This window comes from Akebia trifoliata, chromosome 10 (assembly GCF_017979445.1).
Source record: "Akebia trifoliata isolate Shusen 1 chromosome 10, ASM1797944v1, whole genome shotgun sequence".
NCBI lineage: Eukaryota > Viridiplantae > Streptophyta > Magnoliopsida > Ranunculales > Lardizabalaceae > Akebia > Akebia trifoliata.
In genome coordinates this window covers 16,876,833-16,889,514 of record NC_141384.1, presented here as the reverse complement: position 1 = coordinate 16,889,514, position 12,682 = coordinate 16,876,833, and the positions used below count along the sequence as shown (strand labels likewise).

The 12,682-nt window shown below is 35.7% G+C and overlaps 1 pseudogene; it reads right to left on the bottom strand.

Annotated features, from left to right (window-relative positions):
• Positions 1–788: 788 nt before the first annotated feature.
• LOC147393201 (cullin-1 pseudogene) lies at positions 789–2,143 on the bottom strand (annotated as a pseudogene).
• Positions 2,144–12,682: the final 10,539 nt, after the last annotated feature.

Here is a 12,682-nt window from a genome sequence, read left to right as displayed (position 1 = left end):
AGAATCACCTGATCAGACAGCATTGATGCCCCAGTTTGATATACCCTAAGGTACGTGACTGGAGTTGTGATTTTCATGAATGACGTCGCATCTCCGAAGAGACCGGACCACGCACTAGTGCCACGTTGGCTATATAGGACGTGTAAGTGTGCAAAACAGTAAACGTGCATGTGATGTGTGCAAAATAGGGTGGGGTGTGCCCGGGGCCTTTTTCAAACAAATGGGCCTATAGGCCAGATCAGATCATTAATGAGCCACAATCATAATGAATACAAGTATATTAAGATCAAACTCATAGCATGCAAATTAAAAGAAATTCAAAATCAATCGATCAAGACCAATCAATTAACTAAGATCAAGCAATTAACACATGAGACTTAAGATTCAATCAATCAAAGTATCTAAGGGGTATGATCATATCAACCAAGTAAAAAAAAGAAACCATGAACCCTATTCAAATGCAGATTTATTGAGTTAACTCATCTCGTAGCATTCAACATCATAGAACATGGAAAAATATCACATGAAGCATTATCATTAAGTATCAATGGAATGCATGAGAACAAACAATATATTGCATGAGACCAATAAATTCAAACGAGTTGACTCGACTCATTACGTTCGAAATTGGATATCATGGCAACACATTATGATAAAATCACACAAAGAAAATAAATAGCACATACTTAGTTCCTCACGTGATGTAAGACGAGTTCAACTGGGTTGACTCACCTAAAAAAAATACCTCGATGGTTGATTTTTGAAATCCAACCCCTTTTTTTTTTAAATCATTTCAACTGTGGTTCCTATTTCTTTATTAAGAGAAATGTCAGAGAGATTACTGAACTGGACACCAAGGTCAAATGGACATGAATCGTCCCTCATGGTTCTGAGTACTCTAAAACTGCCACTGTAACTGCAAAATCATTTATATCAACTTGTGTTCAATTTCTAATGTCTAACATCCCTGATAGAGTGATAGTACTGCATTTGACAATCAACATAATCAGGCCAGGTACTTGAACAAGTTTGGATTGTTTTTATCTCTTTCGAGATAATCCCGAGTGATCGGGTCTTCAATCCACTTCTTAATTACCTTAAAATCAGGCTTAAACATGTATCCGAGCTGCTCAACACATTCCATCGATAGGTTTTGATAAGTCAGAACTTTCCGACTCTTCATGATCCATACAATTGAGGCATCAATAGCCTATCGTCTGTCCTTATCAACATCTTCGATCACTTTCTTCTTCTCATCCACTGGAGGGAGAGGAATCCTGATCCTCCTCAATTTGTCTGTAAATTTGGAATTGAACTCGAAGTAATCCGTTGGAGAGATGGTTTTATTCTTTGGCTCTTTATTAAGGATCTTGTATTTTGCACAGCAGAGGGAATGAAGCAATCTAACGACATCATCGTCATTCAAGTTCAACTGAGTCATGATTTCTGAATAACTCAATCTATCTGAAGCATTGAATAGCAGCAGTGCAGCTGCTTGATAAGTTGTCACAATCAGCTCCATAGTTTTAGGATCAAACTTGTCGTTGATGTTACAAGTACCCAGTTAGTATATCCACGTCAGCTTTCTGTGTTTGGTTTTTGTTTCATAGAACTCCTTGAAAACATTCACACACTTTAACATCTCCAAAGGGAGGTTCAAGTCGAATGATTTATAACTTGGCCAGAATCCTGTAGTTAAGACGGTGACTGTCAAGTCGATCCCAGGACTTGCTTGAGGATTACTATTAAGATACTCCTCAAAATTGGAATGATTCTCCCTCGCCAATGCCAAGTCCGTGACCATGCCTTCCATCTTCGAAGTGAACTGTCCGCCACATTGTTGCTTCAGCTTTGTCAGAATACTCCTCTCATGATCATCGCTCGCACTCTTGTCAAATAGAAGTCGACGAGCGAGTTTTTTCCTATAGAATTCAACGAAAAGATCTTTATCACCGATATAAACAAGTAGCCTAACTACTTTCTCAAGTGTTTCCTCAATAGTTTCATCACTCAATTTCTCACTCCATCCCTTCTTAAGGATATTGTCACAGAAAGTAGCCATTAGTTCTGCACTTGAGCTGCCACCAATACCCTTGTTGCAAAAGACCTCAAAAGCCTCTTTGAGTGCCTTGTGGAAAAGTGTGTGGCTGTAAAAAACATTCTTCTTTAAAACACCATTAATTCCAATGTTCATCGTCTTCTTCCCTGCACCCATCATTCTCAACAGAGAACGACTGGTTTTGGCCTCTCACCTGATCCATGTTGATCTCCATTGGACAGGTTTTTGCTTTAAAGAAATCACTGAGTTCTTTCGAATCGACAACCCATCCGGAGATCCATTCAAGTTTAGACGATTTTTTTTTTTTAAGATTTTGCAAAATAAAAACAAAATCGTCTGCCATTAACGCTCCATTGGAACTCGAAACTGCAGCAAAGACGTTTCGCTGAGTGGCTTCTACAATTTGAACCATGATTTTAGCTTTGGACCAGAGAATTTTTTTTTTTTACCAAAAGAAAAAAAAATAGCAAAGTCTGAATTTTGCTTCGATAGGAGGAAGAGAGATTAATTTCCATCGCTTAACTTGATTCGATTTTGAAGGGACTTACGTCCAAAGAAATCAACCACTTCAATAAAAAAACTGATCGGGTGGATGCTTCGGCCGATCGAACCAAGAGACAAGTTCGGTCTCTTGTTGAAGAAGACGACATGAACTTTCTTTTAAACCATTGGAGAAGATGGTGTGGGAATAAGAAGAGACAAATTTATTAATGACACACCCTTCACACTCACTAATGTTACTGTTAAGTTGGTGTGAAAACTGGAAACCTATGTCATTACTCATGACACACCAACCCCACACTGCTTTTGCACAGAACCTCAAAAATTTTTTTTTTTTTTTTTGTTAAACCTTTTTTTTTATTTCCTTCCTTCTTGCTGTTAATGGACAGCCCTACTTTCCTAAAAAAAAAATTATTTTATTTGAAAAAAGTTGATTACACATTTTTTTTTTTAATTTAAAAAAAAAAAAAAAAAAGTTGTCCAAGAATCAATCGCATGCACCCTAAAAAATAAGAAAACCTACACACGTAATAAAAAACCGAAACTCATGGTCCAACAATTATCGTACTGTCTTCAATAAGATCAACCATTCTGAAATCCTTCGTTATTTAGGATCACCCTAAACAAACCTTGTTTAAACCACAAATATAATGTTTGATAGAACCATAAGAATAATATGCCAAAATATCCGATATTCAAAGTCCAACACAATCAATAACCGAACAATAAAAGATAAACAAACAAATAAACAAACAACATAAACTGAACTAAAAAAATATAAACAATAAAAAATAAAAATAAATAAATAAAAACTAGGTCAATATGGCAACATACCCATACTTGGGGTTTTTCAAGTCAGATCCTCAATAGTCCCCAGTGGATTTGCCACTGAAAGCGCCCTCGATCCGAGGGGTGCGCGGATCCGCTTTTGACCCTTGAGGTTTGGGAGTCGCCACCTAGTTGTTAAGGTCTAGGAACCAAACTGACTCTAAAAAAGGCAAACTAATCTACGAAAGAAAAAAAAAGGTCCGGGGATCACGTTACGAGGTTGGAAGGTGTTAAGCACCAACCCCGCCTGGCCAAAGCCGGTCTCTACTAACTTTTCAAATAAATTATATTGCTAAAAAAAACCTAGATAATGATAAAAAAAAATATTATACCTTTCCGATAGCAAAGACTTTGTTCCCTCAGATCCGACAAAAATTACTCCTTGTACCGTACTCCTTGCTTCGTTCTATCTCCGGATTTGATTCCTGATCTCCGAGGCAAGGTATCTCTACTTTCTTGGATCTGATTTCTTTGAGTTTATTAGTGTTTTTGGAGGCTTTTAGGTGTTCTTTAGGCTAAAATCAAAGGAGGGATGTTAGGTAAGGAGTTGGGGCTCCAAAACTAGGGTTTATGGGAGACTAGGGGGACTTTTAGACATTCTTCTTTTAGGGTTTATGACTTGATACAAAAATAGGGTGTGAGGACCCTTATTTATAGATTTTTTTAAGGGTTGATTTAGATAGAATTAGTGTTTGATTGTAATTCTTTTAGTTAGAGTTGTGTTTTAGTTAGACTTGTTTTAGGTAGAGTTGTGTTTTAATTAGAATTGTTTTAGGTGGAGTTGTATTTTAATTAGAATTGTTTTAGGTAGAATTATATTTTAGTTAGAATTCTTTTAGGTAGAGTTATTATTTAATTAGAACTCTATTATGATTTTGACTTTTGGTCTTATTTAATTGACTTTTAATATTTTGACTTGAGTCTTAATTGATTGACTTTTAATATCTTGACTTTAGTCTTGCTTAATTGACTTTAATTTTGACTTTAGTCTTACTTGATTGACTTTAGTCTTGCTTAATTGACTTTAATTTTTTGGAGAACCCCCTCTATTATATCTTTAATTCTTTGGACCCCCAAATGGAGGGGTCCTTAAAGAAATATCTCACGAACCCTCAACAATTTTACTTGAAAGCCCGATTGATCGATTTTTTTAATTCAAAATTTTAAATTAATTTCATCAATATTTCACTTTAATTATTTAATGTTTTATTTATTAATTTCGAAAATTTTAATTATGAAAATTGTGAAATTATCGTTTTGCCCTCGAAGAGGACTTTTCACGTTTTAAGTCGGTTTTTTATGTTCCAGGATGTTTTAGAATCGATTTTTCGTAAGGAATTCAATGGAAATATTAGTTTGTGTCATTTATGAAATTTTTTGTGTGAAATGGTCGTGAACTTTATGAGGGGCATTTTCGTAATTTTGTTAAATTCTATTAAAATTGGCGAAATGATTTATTTGGTATCGATTTGTTGTCTTATGTGTTTGAGAGAGTTTTCCTAAGCGTAACGTAGGCTCTAGGGTTGTTTTGAGGTTAGGGGTATTTTGGTAATTTGATCAATTTTTAGTGATTTTTATCGTGAAGCTTCTTTTTGGGTCTGCAAGATGATGATTTCTATGTTTCTGTATCGTATTTTCCTAGCGTAGCGTGGTTTATAAGGTTTTGTCAGTTTGAGATACCTCATCCGGATTTCTGAAACACATCTGGTAACAAAATAAAGCAATGGAATACACATCCATCATTGGGAATCATTGCGATCGGGTTGACGAGTTGATTAATCATGCGGATGCAAAAATGGGGTGTCTACACTTACCCATGGCCAAGAAAAAAGAAAAATAATAAAAAATAAAAAATTTGAAAAAAAATCAAAATGCACAGAATCAATCAAGGCACCGGCGTGAGAACTACCGACAAGTCGTCGCCCATGGCATTCGCTCACCGAGGCAAAGAGCCACCAACATGCACAAATAGTAAACCACTCGTACGCCAACACACGTGCTAGAGAACAACTCCCCCCAACCTAACAGTATCTTACATGCCTCATGGGCAGGCAAAAACATAAGTCGAGAAAGATGTCAAGTAAAAAAAAGGTTAAAAAAAAAGAAGCTTTCTTGATTTAATATAGGGACACAATTCAAGAAGAAGGAAAAGTATCACAAAAAGATGTGTAGGAGCACACAGAGAACAGAAGAACAACATAATCAAAAGAGATGATTTCTCGAAGATGAATCAAGTATTATCATGCCTCCCAAAGGTGTGGTGCAATGGTAATAACTTGAGGTCCACAAGGGGCGTCTGTTCAAACTTAGGCCCACCAAAGATGCGATGCAAGGATATGAGCTTGAGGTCCCTAAGGGACGTGCGTTCTAACCTAAGCTCACCAATGTTACAATATAATAATAAGAGCTTGAGGTCCCTAAAGGACGTACGCTTAAACCTAAGCCCACCAAAGGTTTGGTGCAATGATAAGAACTTGAGATCCCTATAGCACGTGTGCTTCAACCTAAGCCAACCAAAAGTACGGTGTAATGGTAAGAGTTTGAGGCCCCTAAAGGATGTGCGCTTGAACGTAAGCACACCAAAGGTCTAGTACAATGGTAAGAGTTTGAAATCCTTAATAGATGTACGCTTAAACCTAAGCCCACCAAAGGTGTGACATAGTGGTAAGAACTTGAGGTTCTCAGGGGACGTGCATTAAAACCCAAGCCACCCCTTTTAGAATAAGATTCTCTCTACTTTATGATCCATTTGTGGACATGCAATCATCGAAAAATACCTAAGTTAAATCTAGTATTGGAAATTTTCATCAACTCCAAATGCAAAGTCAATTTTTACCAAAATGAACACAGATTGGAATCCTTATTTTTAAATCATTTCTTTTATCAAAAAATTTCAAGAACCCTACATCATACCACAAAACTTGTTCTTTTCGAAAGCTTTAAGAGCCATACATTGAGCCAAGAAGCCTATAATTTTAGGTCTAATCCCTGTCAGACCCAGAGCTTAGGAAGATCGACTTTATGTTTTAATAGATTCAATATGAAATCACTAAAGTAAGATACAAATAAGCAAGAAGGCTCGAGCTTGACCAAACAAAAAGAAGTTTGAGTCTACGTCTTTATAATTCGTTGTATGCAACTCTCACAAAGAGGACAGTTGTAGATACTCATTTTAGCCTAGATCGAATCTAAGAACACCAAATTTTTTTCGGAAAGGGGTCTGATCCAAGGAAATTTTCAAGAGATTTTAAATATCCCATTTTTCAAAAAATCAAGGTCTGAGGACTAATTTTAAATAAAATTTAGCTTGCCTAAGGGTAACGCACGACCATAAGAAAAATTAGCTTCACCAAGGGTAACCTACGGCCAAAAGAAAATTTTGGCACCATAACAAAATTTAAGCTTTGCCAAGGGTTACCCACGGCCAAGAAGAAATTTTTCTTGGTCCAAGGGTAACCCATAGCCAAGCATAAAATTTGAACTAGCCAAGGCTCACCCACGTCCAATTCTGTTGGGCAATTTTTCTAACCCATGTGCACTTGAATTTGGTTAGGGTTAATTGCCTTTTAACCCATCTCTTAATGACTTTTTCCTCAAGAAAATCCTTACATTTTACTCGTTTGTCCATTCTTTAATTCTTCAATAAACCTATCATCAAGGTCTTTTTGTAATTTGCATATTCTTCCAACAAAGACCTTTGATCAAATTGGTCCTCACATAAGTGTAATTACTACCTTAACCCCATCTTGTTAGAACTAAACCAAGGTAGATTACATTTATGTCCTCCAAGTCTATCCTCAATTTAAGAAGGGTCAATGTAATTAAACCAAGTTAAATAGGATTTGACAACTTGGCCCAACCCATAGAATTCTCTAGAAATTGTGAGCAAATACATTCTTAATCATAGGTTGTTAGAGGACTAATTAGACTAGGTGACCTTAATATCCAAAACTCAAAATCAAATTTACATGCCATCTAGTCTAGTTCTTTAGGATTTGACTCAAAACCTAGGACCTAAGACTTTTTTACCCTTCTCAAATAATTATATAGAAACTATGACCTTTTAAAATCCTATCCTCTTGATTATCATAATTGGTGAGACCATACGAGAGTAAAAAACCATCAAATCCAAAGAGATGAGAGGTAATTTAAGTTTTCTTTAGAGGTTTTATTAAAAATATTAGGAACCCTATAATTTAGGATAAGTTTATCCCAAAGGGTATTCCAAAATCCTATAAATAAGATCATTTCCAAGGCAAAAGGGGAGGGAGCTGAAGTGATTTAAAATTCGGTCCAAACTCTCTCGAATCTCTCTAAGCCTTCTTATTTTCTCAAAACCTCTCAAAAAATTGTTAAAAGAACAAACCAAGAAGAGGAAGAAAAGATCATGGTGGGTGTAGACACCCCAATTTGAACGGGCCATTACTTGAAAGGGGCCCAAAAACAACAGTCTTTTAACAAGAGGTGCTGACAGGCCTCGAAGGCCCGAAGCATTAAAATTCGACATTTTGATCGAGTCGATGCCCCTAAGACCTCCTCGTGGTCTAACGGGCCCACATGGAAAGATCCGGCATACTCCTATTTACCCCGTTTCACTCAAAAACATCGATTTTTGACAAAGTTGGCCAATGGGCCTCAGGGGCCCAAATCACTGAAAAATGGCATTTTGATTGAATCGAGGCCACTAAGACCTCCCAATGGTCTCTGGGACCCACTAAAGGGAGTGGACCTACCCCACGCTTACCCAATCATCACCACTCCACTCTTGCATAAAAAAAATACCTGATTTGCAATAAAATTCTCCAACAGGCCCAAAAAGCCCGATTCGTCAACACGTGGCATTTTAATCGATCTAATAATTTCTAAAATCCTAAAAAGATGAAAAATGAAAAAATGAGACTTGGGACACCTATCTCCTCCCCTACCTTCCACCGCTCCGCTCCAAATCCACAAATACCTTAAGTCCGTTCAAAGCTCACAAACCCTCAACTCTTTCCTAAATTAATTTCTCACCTTACCCCTAACCTAAAATCAATCCCACATCATCTAAAATCTAAAACTAACTTATCATCTCAAAACCATTTCTAAAATAGCCCCAATTAGTTTTTAAAACCCAAAACCACTTCCAAAACCCAAGCCCAACATTACAAAGCCCATAAGACCCTATCCATATCTAATTCATTATCCAACCCATAACCTTAACCCATAAACCATCATCCACATCAAACTAATCACCAATCTATCATCAAAAGGTGACATATGTCATCATCTCCTTTCACCTCCCTCATCTAATCACCTACCCCCATAATTTTTCTCTCACAATTCATCTAACCTATCACTTCTCTCTAAAAATCATCTCAACCCATCACCACCCATACCCTAATCCATCATCCCTTTCTAACACCATCAACCACCCACATCACAACCCATATTCTATACACCCTAACCTATCACCATTCTTTAACCACCATCAATCACCCACATCACAACCCATATCTCTTACACCCTAACCCATTACTTTCCCTTAAAACACTCCAATAAAATCACCTCAACCCATACCCTTTTCTCTAATCAACCAACCATCATCACTAATCAATTCATCTCATCACCACATCACCTCCTCCTCTTTAACATATGTCATCTTCTCATACCCCACCCAAAAATCAAAATACCTAACCCTTTACACAAACCATTCTCCTAATTCTAAACACCTCACCTCTTCAACCAACTTAACACTCATTCACCAAACAACTCCCTTACATCCCCATTCTCCCCATCAACCATTACTCATCTCATCTTACCAAACACTCTACCTAAATGGATTTGGGTAAGATCCAAATCATTTGGGTCAAAACATAACCCATTTCCTTCATTACACAATTACCCTTACTTCCACTTCAAATTTCATACCCTTCACCTCTAAAATCCATGTCATTATCCATTCTTCCAATTCTTCACCCCATTATACTCCCAAAGTATTCTCCAAACACTATAAATACCCCCTCCTCTTCCTAAAAATGATTACCAATTATCATTACACAAAAAGGCTACCAATTCTCTCTTACCAATTCTCGTTACACAAAAAGGCTACCAATTCTCTCTTACCAATTTTCACTACACAAAAATCTCACCAATCCTCACTTACTAACTCCAGACCAAGTCTTATTTAAAAAAATTAAATTCTCTAATCACCTCCTCTCTATTCTCACATCAACCTTCCAAGAAGAAAAATACTCTCTCACATTTACTGAGGACCTTAGAAGACATTGAAGGAGAAGAAGAAAAGAAAGATTGAAGCTTCAAGGTGGGTTCAACAAAACACCCCCCTTTTTCTCTCTCTAATCCTCTCCATTTTCCTATTCTATTATCCCCCTATTTTATTTAATTTGTATTTTAGAAGGCTTCTAAGATGTAATGTTCCCCTCTCTTATCTCCAGTAGACTAGACTCCGGTCCGGTCGAAAGTATAAGAGTTGTAATCCCTTTTAAAAATAAAATCGATTTTATCTCAAAAAATGATTTTAAGGCATTGGAAATTTGATCATTCTCAACCCATGAGAATGGATTCATGACCTTAGCCGACACTCTTCAAATATGAATTATGTCCAAGGCTCATGTCTCTTAGGATCATCTCATTCCCTATGATCGAGCCGCAAGCAAATCCCTACTTAGGGTACAAAATATCGACACGTGGCACTTCACCTTTGTTTTTACATTTTTTTTATTTAAAATGACCAAGTTGAGTTGAGGTTACCACCACATGGTGGGGAGAAAAGGGTGCCTAACACCTTTCCTTTTCTCCAATTGAGTCGATTACCTCGAATCTCAAGGATTGATTAGTACCTTATCTATCGTGAGTCACTAAAACGTCAAAATGTCACTTTTTCGAAAAATATACATCGGGTGACCATTCACACCCTCTTACAATATGAATGGTGGCGACTCCAAACCTTAGTAGATGTGGCCATCGTAATCGCGAAACCACGTATCTACAATGGGACTTAGGTCTAATTTTTTATGTGATTCCCCTTTTCAAATTCCCTTATTTTATATTTAAGCAAGTTTATGTTTTCTTTGCTTATAGCCATGTAGATTTTAATTTGTTTTAGTGAGACTTGGAACTAGAGAGTAAAATCTCGTAGAGGTAATCTCCTCTTATAAGCCCTTAATAAGCTCTCAAGAGCAGTAGAATAACTTTTTTTTATTTACATTCTTGCAAGCTTTAAATTCCTAGATTAGGTATTCTTTACATTCCTTGCAAATTTCAATTTATAGAATAAAGATTTATCTTGCTTCTTTTGATGACAATAGAGCTAGAGAGTAAACTCCTTGGAGGTAGTTTTCTCTTGATAAATCTATTATATACATACACTTTGCACATACTCACTTCTCAACTGACTACAAGTAAGAGTGTAGGTCCCTATGAACCTATATTCAACTTTTAGAGCCAACAAAAATAATCCAAAAAATGAATAAAATCTCATGTCTATGGTCTCTATTCGTTCCATGGTGGTGTCCAACTCATAGATACTTTATAAAGGCTAAACCAATAAAAAAATGTTCCCAAGTGAGTACATAACCCTCAAAAAGAACCTTGGGATTCAAGAAGGTGAAATCCATGTGGATTCCCACAAAAATCCTAGGCTTATAAAAAAATTCCAGTAAGCAACATTTATATTTTAGCTTGTTCATTAGTTAGTTTTTTAGTTTTCTAAAATTAGACTATAGTTTTATTATTTATTACTTTTTCTATAATTTCTCTCACTTTCAAAACTCAAAAAAGAGTTTCTTAATTATACCATTTGGTCATTTATTGGTAACCATCTTAAGATTGGTGAGATAAGGTGTCCAACACCTTCCTTGTCCCTCAACCGAACCTCTTACCTTAGATTTCTAGGCATACCATTTCCTCTTATCTTTTGAATATGTGAGTCACTACAAGTCAATAAATACATAATTTTTATAAACCCTTTTATAATGTCCATTCACACTTTAATTGAATGGTGGCGATTCCGAAACCTGTATAGATAGCCCGTGTGTATCTACAAAACTGAATTTTTTTTTTTTTTTAATGATTTATTTAAGTGTTTTTGAATAAAATATATAGATTTTGAATAGATTAATTTTAATGGATTTTTTTTTTAATTCAACAAGGTCTATGGACTTTTCTAATATATATTTTTTTAAATCTATAGATTTTGATTTTTTTTTATTCCTTAAAATAAACTTTTTGAGAGAAATTTGTGTTGTATTTTCTTTTTTGAAATTGGATTTTAAAAGATTTTTCTTTTCTATTTCTTCCTAGTTCCTAAAAGATTATATGAAAGCTTAAGTTTCGACATTATAAGAAGTAATTTTCTAAAGTTCTTAGTTAAAGGAGGCAAAGACAAATCAAGGAATAATTTCAAAAATCAATTGAAGAGGTAATCGTCGAGCGATTTTGAAAATCATGAGGATGAAATATTTTCTTCTTTAAAGTTAATATTTATGTATTTTTAATATTGAAAATTTGTCATGATACTTATTTTTTGAGATTAATTTTATGTAAAATTTGGATGTAAATTTTTTATTATATCAAAATAGACTTGTATCAGTGTTAGACGAACATTATGCAAGTTAAACTTATATAAGTATCAATGCCAGACAAACAAGATAGAAACTAATCCTACTAAGGATCTCAATCACAAGATCAAGAAAAATTCAATTTAGGATATATAAAATAATTTTTGTTGCGGCCAAACAGATTCTTGATATGCCCAATGAAGCTTCTGTTATAGAAAATGAAGGTTTTCACTCTTTCTCTCATAGTTTGGACATTTGGATACAGGGTTTAGAACGAAAACACCATTGGTAATTCAAACAATTTCTTCACAAGACTTGTCCGTAACCAGCTTATCTGTACCTGCTGATGATGGCACTTCCCTCCGCCAATTGCGAATACCTATCTCATATATGGATTTCATTACTCGCTTACTTTTTTCCAATTTTGTAAAATTAAAATATCTCACAAGACTTGACCAACAAATTATCACGTAGACTCGATCAAGTCTTTCAATTGACTTGAAGAGTTGGTTCAGAGTTAGACGAGTTCACTACCGATTCATTCGAACTCAAACAAGGTGAGTCGACACTACGAGTTTTAAAACACATGTTCCCTCTAATCAAAAGTCCCCATGTCATCTATAATCCACGTGGAGTCATTTTATTGGCTCAAACTGTCCATCAAACGTGGCAGTACAGGAATTATTAGACCTTCTCCCACTTCCTTTAAACAACGGTGTCGGATCCTCCGAAA